Genomic DNA, 10520 nt, shown 5'->3' with positions numbered 1-10520 from the left:
GTAAATACATCACTGTATATGTCAGGAATCTTGCTCCAATAAAGGAACGTAAAGAAAAAGAGTTGAGATCCTAAAACCATTCAGGCAATGGGCTGAAACTGGGGAATAGATAAAACCCATTTTTTTATCCTGAAGATCCAGATATTTAGTTCCAAAGCTTTATGAGGGAAGGGATGAGTGTCTGGACTAAAGTCCGGGTCACACACCTTCTCGTACAATGTCCTTCAGGTAGGCACTGCTTTAGGGAAAGAGGTAAGAAACCAGAGACCCCTGCTGGCAGTTCTGGACTCTCTAAAGAACTAAGGACATTTTCTGCTTCTGACAAGGACAAGAACCCATCCCTTTTGGGGTCCTTAAATGGTACAATCAATTTCTTTCTTGTCCTCATCAGAACTACTGCCTTAAATAAGAAAGCAAGAATTGGGAAAATGAATTACACATTATATTTACAAAATTGGAAAAAGCAAAACCTCCCAAAATAAATCAAAAGATACCAGAAGGAAATCATAGTAAAGTGGGAACTAATTGTAAAGTGGATTGACAGTGTTAATTAAAAGTCCAATCTCATTAGATAACGCAACAAAGAAAGATGAAATGCATACATTCCAAGAGCTTAAAGGGAAGAACCAACAAGGTAAAGGCAAATTAAAAACTATAAGAAATCACTTGGTTCAGCTTTAGGCAGATGTGAAAAGTCTAAATGATATGACTTTTGGTCAGAAGTAACCTATAGAAGAGGTAAATTGTCTAAATAAACTGATTTCCATATAGGAACTGAAGAAAGCGAGCCAAAAGTGACCTTCTTTCCAAGGATGGTACCAAGGAAAAAAATTCTGCAACTTTGAAAGAGCAGAAAATTCCAAAGTTCCAATGCTGGTTAAAATGCTAAATGCTTTCTTAATGTGGTGAGGTGTGTTCTCCAAGTCAAGGGCATCTTTACGGGAGAAACTGGCATTCTAATTACAGGCAAGGGCAAGTTGGTGGTGTTTACCGTCTCTTACTGAAAATTATACCTGGTGGACTCTTGAATTTAAACTGACAAGAAGAAACTGACAGGAACAGTTTGGCTGAGAGAGTGAAACTGTCCCTGTCGGCAGGTGACATGGCTGGCTACACATTGAACAAGGTGATTGCAGAGTTCACCTGAAAAAAATACATTAGAATAATGAGAAAATATAATGATAAGAATTAGTCTTATCAAGTCTAAGAACATATAAAAACTTAATAAGGCAAGATAGCTATATTAAATAAATAGACGTGCTCAGGAAACAATATGAAAAATAGGTAAAAATTCTGTGGTGCTTCAAAACAGGATAAAGATGGCATCACAAATTAGAGGATAATTCAGAAAGTTATGAACTTCTTGTGCTGGTTGGTGTTGTGTCAACTTGACATGGAGTAGAGTCATCTGAGAGGAGAGGACCTTAACTGAGGGGTTGCCTCCACCACATTGCCCATAGGGAGGCGTGTGGTCCATTTCTTTGCTCAATGAGTCATGTGTGCTGTGTAATAACCCTTTTGCAGACTATGAATATGTATTACTCTCATTGGCTATTGAAAGCTGATTGCCCGATAGCTAGGCACAAATGTAGGTGAGGGATCAAATGGAGGATACAGAGATGAGGAAAGGCAGAGTCAGAGAGTCAAGAGGAGACTCAGAGAAGCAAGATTAACGTGCCATGCTAAAAAAGCTACTGCCATGTGGTAGAACATAAATAAGGAACATGGATTAATTTAAAATGTAGGAGCTGGTTAGTAATAAGCCTGAGCTATTGGCCCAGCATTTACAATTAATATAAGCCTCTGTATGGTAATTTGGAAGGGGCTTCCAGATGGGAAAACTCTGCCTACAGATGGAGGGCTCACTGTGGGCAGTGCCACCCCGGGCAGGTGAGTCTGAGTTGTATAAGAAGGCAGGTTGACCACGCCAGTAAGCAGCATTCCTCCATGGCTTCTGCTTCAGTTCCCACCATGTTCCGGCCCTGCCTTCACCTCAATGACTGATGATAATGTGGATACCTAAGCAAAGTAAACTTTTTCCTTCCTAAGTCGCTTTTGATCATGGTGATTATCACAGAGAGAGAAAGCAAACTAGGACAGATTTGAATGTTGTTAACTGTGGATATGAAAATATAAAAACGAAACATAGAAAAACCTTCTAGAAGCCATGCAAGAAAAAAATTGACAACAGAAATTCTAGGAAAAACTGTTATCTGTGTATGTGGATCTGAGTTGAGGGCACCAACTGAGATTTCCAGGTATTTGTGTCCCAGAACAAAGAATTGAACTAGGCACTTAAGAGTGGTGCAAACGGAGACACTTTATTAAGACAAAGAAAGGTATTCCTGGGTTTGGGAGTAGGTGAGGGAGCTGGGGAAAGACATATGCTCAAAGGCATTAGCCAGGAGAATTGCTCCTTCTCAAGCATACTTAGTTACTTGTTTCCCAGGTGGAGAATATATATTAGATTTATTAGAGTGGCTTACAAACTGTGGTCTGTCAACAATAACTATCTCCTGATGGGAAGTCCAAGATTCCAATAGTTGTTCAGTCCACGGAGCTAGATATCTTGTCTGCTCTTCAGTATATGTGGAATCCTGAGGAAGTAGGCTCTAATGTCAGGGAAGGAATGCCTCAGCAGCAGTGAGAGTGAGGGCAAGCAGAAAAAAAACAAAAGCCATTTTCTTCTATATCTTTTGTATCACCTGCCATGAGAAGGTGTGACCCAGAGTCACTAGTGATAACAAATAAACCATAATGGTGGAGTATACTGATTCTAGAAGAGACTGTGTATATTTGAGGGTAGGAATGTATGGAATGGGGGAATCTTTGTACCTTTCTCTCAATCTTTCTGTTAAAATACAACTCTAAAAAAACAAGTAAAATAAAAACAAAACAACTTCCTACGGTAATTTGAAGAGAACAGCTTTTATAGGCTCATGTGTTTGGATGTTTACTCACTGGAAAGTCTTCTTTTGGAAGGATTAGGAGGTGGGGCCTTGTTGGAGTAAGTGTGGCATTGTAGGAGGAGGCTTGTCACTGGGAGTGGGTTTTGAGGTTTCTAAAGCTCATGACAAGTCCAGTCTCTCTCTCTCTCTCTCTCTCTCTCTCTCTCTCTCTCTCTCTCTCTCTCTCTCTCTCTCTCTCTCTCTCATATCTGTGGATCAGGATGTAAACCTGTCAGCTACAGATGCTCCAGCACCATTCCTGTCTGCTTTCTGCTTCTGAAACTGTAAGCTAGTCTCAGTTAAATGCTTTCTTGTATAAGAATTGCCTTGGTCATGGTGTCTCTACACATCAATAGAACAGTAACTAAGACAAACCTCAAAACAAGATAGCAAAGAGCCATCCTAAAATAAACGCGTAATCAAATCTCTGAGTAGGGAAAGATAAGGAAGTAACAAAGTAGGACAAAGAATTCGCAACTCTTAACAAAGAACAGGAAAGCACATCTTTTCTCTCTTATAATTTAATGATGTGTTTATCTAAGTTGTTCTATTACCATTAAAGTGAAAACCTGATAGATCAAAGAAGTGACAGAGGAGCAACAGGCTGACCTTCTCTCCACACTTCCCAGATGGAAGAGGAAGTTCAGAAAGTTGCAGAACCTCCAAGTCACTGCCTATTCCTTCCTGGTTCCTCCATATACGCTATGACCGATTCTTCTCAACTAGTCTGCCCCTGATTCAAGATTATCTTTATTAATACAGTCTTGGGGTGTCACAGTGCAATCAAATATTCCTCAACAATTCAGTAATGAATTAAAATTTGGACTAAGGATATGAAGACTTTTCTCCAAAGAAAATACCTAAATGACTAGATCAACACATGAAAAGATTCCAAAAATCACCAGCTATCAGGAAGTACAGATAGGTGCTAGAGTGAGAGATCACTTCACACCAAGTAGGATGACTTGAATACCGCAGACAAAAACAGTCAAACAGACAAATTAGATGCTTCATTTAGTACTGATGAGATTGTGAAATGCCTCAAGTGTGTAAGGGTATAAAGATAGAGAGTAGGTCAATGCCTAGATCTTTTAGTAGAAAAAGGAATAGGTGAAAAGATCTAGAAGAATGGGGGAGAGTTAGGGATTGATGGATAAAGGGTGTGTGGTTTTTGTTTTCAGGGGTGAAGACAATGTTCTGAAATTGATTGTGGTTATTGCTGCATACCTCTGAACACATTAAAATAAATGGTACTGTATATTTTAAATGGGTAAATCTTATGGTTCTGAATTATATTTATCAAAAATTAGAACTTTTATATTACAAAAAATCCACATTTACAAATTAAGATCTAAAATCATTCTGGTGGAATAAAACCATCTTTAGTGGTCACACCCCAGAGAACACACAACAGTCTAAGTAGAAGCAACATAGGGATTCACTTAGCAAAACTGTTTTAATAAGGCTAATCATGCAAAAGCAAGGAATGTTGCAGTGTGACACTTCCATGGGACAAAGTAATATCAGTGTCCTTCAAGGGAGAAAAAACACACTACTGTTTAGACGGAAAGAGAAGAAATGGATGTGTTGAGTGAATCCTAAATCTTAAATGTTAAAAATGAGAGACTCCATTCAGAAAGTCCTTTTCATACCTTTGTCTTATACAGTATTGCCTCCCCCCTTTTCTGTCAGTTTTTGTGTTTCAGATTTCACATTGAGGTCTTTGACCCATTTGGCATTAACCTTTGTGTGAGGTGACAGATACAGGTCAAATTTTACTTTTCCACGTGTAGTTTCGCCAGCACTATTTGTTGAAGATGCTGTTGACAAGACAGTTGATATGCTAATGTGGATGGGGGAACTCTCACAAGGTCCCTGGCTGGAGAGCCACAGGCAATTAATGACTGCCAAGGGAGAGAGATTAGTCTTCTCAAGGGATAGGCCACCTAGTCGGTTATTCAATACCAAACACTTAGTTCTAAAAACATAAATACATGACTTAGCAGGTGATATTTTTATGTTTATTTACTTATATAGAAATTAGTTTGCATATATTGTAATAATTTTTAAAGAAAAGGAGGCCATGAATTTGAAAGGGGAAGCAGTGAAGGAATTGGAAGGAAAAGAGAGATGGGAAGAAATGATGTAAATGTAGTACAGGTACACAATTTTTTTTTTAATTAAGAAAAAAGAAGCAATAATGGCATAGTCAGAAAAATGAAAGAAATGTGAATATAGACTGAATGTTTCATAGTAGTATCAATAGTCAAGCTTAAGCAAGATACTATTATTTGTATATGAGAAATGCTCTTGTTTTTAGTAAAAATTTGTCTATATGTTAGGGAATGAAGTGTCATGATTTGTGTCACCTATCTTAACACACAAATATAAAGTAAAAGTGACCAGTTAACAGTCAGTAAATCTCAAGCAGATCAAAGGTGTGTGTGTGTTCCTTCCCAGATTCTTTCAGTTTTTTGTTTTTTTTATTTTATTTTCCAGTTTAAATTTAGATAAGAATCAAGGTTGCTTCACAAGTCAGTTCCAGGTCCCTCTCCCATTCCCTCCCTTCCTCCCGTGCCCTCCCCTCCCCCCCCCCGTTATCCTCTCATTTCTCCAGGGAGGGTGAGGCCCTCCATGGGGGTGTCCATAGTGTGTCATTTCATATAGGGCAGGGCCTAGACCCTTTCCCAAGAGTTCTGGGTGAGAGTGCACCTCACATTGTTCTATTGGAGTCCAAAGTCCGTGTGTATACTTGGGATGGGTACTGATCTGCTGCCCAAGGCTCAATAGATTCCCTAGGCCTCTTCACTGACACCCAGATTCAGGGGGTCTTGATCAGTCCCATGCTGGATTCCCAGGCTGATGCCTGGGATTCAAGAGTTAACCTTTGTCTGGTCAGCTGCTTCTGGGGGTTAAACCAGCCCAGTCTTAATCCCTTTGATCATCAGTCCTCCCTCTCTGTTACTGGCTTTCTTGAGTTCAGCTCAGTACTTAACCAAGGGAGTCTGCCTCTTCTTCGATCAGCCACTAAATAAAGTTTCTGTTTCCCAGACTCTCTGGCCATAGGATTGTAGGCTGGCACTCCCCAGATCTATGTCTAAAATCCATATATGAGAGAGTACATGCCATGTTTCTCTTTTTGTGACTGGGTTACCTCACTCAGGATGGTTTCTTCTAGTGTCATCCATTTGCCTGCGAATCTCATGATTCCATTATTTTTTTCTGCTGAATAGTACTCCATTGTGTAGATGTACCACATTTTCTCTATCCACTCTTCAGGTGAGGGACATCTAGGTTTCTTTCAGTTTTTGATGGATTTTACATAGTTTAAACAGAAAGTTGAGAAATAAATTAAAGAATTAAGAGAACTAACTGAAGCAATGACATTCTTTGATCTCAGCAATAAGGCAATTGCCCCAGTCTGAGGCTTTGTGTACGCATTTTACTAGATTATATACACGTAATACTTAAAAATGACTACTAATCTATCAATAGAGCTGGCATTAAAAACAAAATTTATGAAGTTAAGTGAGGATACAGATCGGATACCCACACACTATAGCTTGAGGGAAAATTAGAACAACGACTTTGGAAATGGCATGTCAATATCTGAAAAAGTTACTTTATGACTCAAATTCCAATCTCAATTGTATTGGATAAAATTCTATATGATGATCTACAGAATGCATAGGATACTCTGTGCAGCCCTATTTCTCTCAGCTTCTACCGACAACAATTTGTGTGTCCTTCAATAGAAGAATGGATGAATAAATTAAGATATTTACACATAATAGCATCCAATAGAACAATAAAAATAAATATACTGCTGCCTCACAGAACAACATGGATAAATTCTATAAGAGACTGAAAGATTTCAGGCACTAAGTAATTATATATATATATATATATATGTATATGTATGTATGTATGTGTGTTTGTGTGTGATTCTGTTAATCAAAGTGCAAATGCTGAAATTTCATTTGTTATTGGTGAGAGCCATGGTTTCTTTTAGAGCTCAAGGAATAGTACTGAATAGGAGGGAGAATGAGGGAGCTTGTAATTTATTCTATGTTACTATCTGGATTTCTAGAGCCATGAGCAGTTTGCTTTGCAAACATTCTATCAACTAAACAAATAATAATCAGGGGGGCAGAAGGATTACATAGTGGTTAAGAGTACACACACAAACATAAACATACATCAACCAGATAGAAATAGTTAAGTTGGCTGTAAGTGTCTAACTTGGTGAATCACAATATAGGAGGAATCCTACCAGAAAGAATGTAGGCTCCGATTTTGAGTGTAGCTCTTCCGCCCTGTCTCTAAAGTGCTCAGTATGTGCAACCCTCCCATGCTGCAGTTAATGGACACTAATAGACTCTTCCTAGAACATGGCATTTATCTATCTATTTGTACCATACAAATGAAGTTAAAATACTAACACCCCATTGGTGTGGAGGCAAGCTAGTTCTAGTGCCTCACTTTCTCTTGCTATTCAGCATTGAGAATGGATTCAGAAGAACAAATGCCTGACCCAGTCTGAGAACACAGCCTTGTCCTATGGTACATGTCAGGGCTTGATCTTCCAGTGAGGGCTTATTAAGGGTTCTCCCATCCTTCTACACAGATTTTCCAAGTGCCTGAAGTGACCCTGAGAGCAGTGACAAGTTCTTTCAAGGCCAAGACGATGTAGTGGGAAGGAGGATGGGACAGAATTGGAAAGACACTGCTTTATGTACTTCAGCTGCCCTAATGATGGGGATCTGAGAGAGCCACGGGACTATATCATTAGATGTTACCATGGCAAGCCTGGAATTAGAGCCAGAATCCTAACTGGGCACCATACCTGCTTCGGGACCTTATTCCAGTGTATCATGTTTTATTGTCTCCAAACCCAAAGAGCCCTTGGCATGCCCTTGAGCTGTCATTTCCTGCAAGCTTGAATTATGATCTTCAAAGGATTTTTGTCTCCGTCTGTGAAGTGGGGAGAGAGTGTTTCCTGCTACTTTGTCTCCCAACGTTGTTGGAAAGGTGTGGAGGTTTTCTTAGTTGAAATATGTTGGGCTTGGAAGCTGCTTCCTAGATTTTCAGCAGTATAATCATTAACCATTAACCTCACTTTCTTTTATGGCCCTTTTCATAGGCTGCGTTTTGTTGGAGCCATTATCTTACATTAGCTGGCTTTTTAAGGTCTGTTCATCTCACGGTGAAGAGGCAATTCAGATTAATCACATGGAACGCACAGAGCAGTAGTCCACTGGTTACCGGAGAGGACTGGGTTCTCCCATGTTTATTCTACCAGCTCTTTCCCTTCTCACCTGCCCTGCATCAAATAGGGCTTTGCAAGGGTGATACACAGACAGATATGTACATTCAGATATGTATACACACACAGAGTCTGGTAAATCTCTCCCAAGGTTAACTGTGAGTATTGTCTATAGAGAGAGGAAAGAATAGAGCTGTTCCTCTTCGTGAGGGTGGCCAGGGACCAGAATACCCTCATGAGGGACTTGATAGAACATCAAGGGGTGGGTATCAGAGTTGCTGACATCAGTGCCCGCCTCTCTTGGGTTCATATTGCTTCAGGCAGCTTCAAACCCTTGTATTTTCTCTGGGGTGTAGAAGTCTCAAGGGACACTTACTCTGAAGAGGTAGATAAGAACAAGCAACTCCTCCCTCAGAACAATTTGGAAAAACCGTCACACTGCTTACCTGTAACTGTGATGAGAGGGAGAAGGAGAGGAAGAGAGAGAGAGAGAGAGAGAGAGAGAGAGAGAGAGAGAGAGAGAGAGAGAGAGAGAGAGAAACTCTACCATGCCAATTACCAATGTATTGGTGACAAAAAGTATCCAGGAGCATTGGGAGAGTAAACATGTCAGACAGAGGACACAAGTTCCAGCAACTTCTCACGTGAAGTGGACAGCGTCCCACTGAAATCCTTGGAGGCTGTGCCAAATTCATTATGTTCCCCAAATCTTCATGTTTACTCAGATCCTCAGAATATGACTTTCTTTTGTAATAGGATCTTTACAGGTGAAATGAATTTAGCAAGATGAAGTTGCAATGGGTTGAGGTGAACCCTATCCTCATGATGGACATCTTAATAAAAAGAGGAACATTTGGGAAGAGAAGAAGATACAGGGATGATGGCTGTATGAAGACAGAGACTCAACTAAGGTGATGTGCCCACAGACTAAGGAATGCCAACAGTCGATGGCAGTCATCATTAATTATAAAAGTGCAAAAAAAGATTTGTCCCTAGATCTTTTGGAGGGAAAGAAGCACTGTTATCTTCTTGATCTTTGGACTTGCAGATTCCAGATTAGTGAGAAAATAACTTTCACGTCTTAAGACACCCTGTTTGTGACATGTTTTGATGGTGGTCCTAAGAAATGAACACAAAGGCTAACTGGTGGTGTTTTCTGTGACTCTGCCGTGTGTGTGGTGTGCTTCTCCCAAACAGTGCTGAACTCTGATTTGTTTCACCAACAGCCCATTCCCGGATATAAATTTCCATTCAAAAGTGTCTATTCAGGGAGACATCCATCTGAACGTTATGATTGGCCTAAACAAGACTTGCATGTACAACGACAACATCAGTTGACATTCCAATGTTAATGGGGAAAAAAATCTAACAAGGTACCACCCCTAGAAGAAGAGCTACAGAGCTACAGGCAGTTCAGAGCTGCTGAGAGAGGGAGAGTCAGCTGCCTCCTTGGTAGATTATCTAACCCTAAATGGTTGGCAATAAACACATAACATACAAGAATCACTAAATGGACATAGCAGACTTATTGTAGCAATAGTTAAAAAAAGAAGTGGTGATAAACTTAAGAGGGAGTGGAGACATGGGAGGAGTTGGGAGAAAGAGAAGATGAGGTACAGATGACATAAATGACATAAATATTATACTCATGCAAACAAAGCAACAACAGAAAGTCCCCGTTCCATGAAAGAAAGGCCCTGCTGATTACAGACAAGCCACCACTGACTCTGCCCCCAGTTCCTTGGGCTTGCATGTCTTGCCTCCCCTCTGTGCTCCATTTTACAGTCCTTGCAGGTCTTGTGGTTCATTCACACAGACCCTAAAGATCTCTGGTCCCCAATGAGTGCTCCACTTTTATCCAAAGTGGCGGTGGTTTGAATGAGAATGGCCGCACAGGCTCGTATGCTGGAATCCTTGGTTCCAGTTAGTGGAATCGCTTGGTAAGAATTAAGTATGGCTTTGTCGGAGGAGGTGTGTCACTGGGAGTGGGCTTGGAGGTTTTAAAAGCTCACACTATTTCCAATTAGTGTTCTCTCTCTGTCTCGCTCTGTCTGTCTCTCTGTCTCTGTCTCTGTCTCTCTCTGATGCTGGAAAGCTGGTTGCTGAGTCTCCTGGTGCACTGATCTTGGTCTTCCAGCCTCCAGAACTGTAAGAGCATAACATTCTAAAGTTTAAGTCACACAGTCTATGGTAATGTGTTATAGTAGCCTAAGCTGTTTTCCTATCAGCTCAATCCCACCCGTTCTCATTCTCCCTCCCTCCTAACTATTCGCATATTTAAAAGCTTTTTTAATTGATAAACTTTT

Source organism: Mesocricetus auratus, unplaced genomic scaffold (assembly GCF_017639785.1).
Source record: "Mesocricetus auratus isolate SY011 unplaced genomic scaffold, BCM_Maur_2.0 Super-Scaffold_100045, whole genome shotgun sequence".
Taxonomy (NCBI): Eukaryota; Metazoa; Chordata; class Mammalia; order Rodentia; family Cricetidae; genus Mesocricetus; species Mesocricetus auratus.
Note: the sequence above shows the minus strand (reverse complement) of the source record.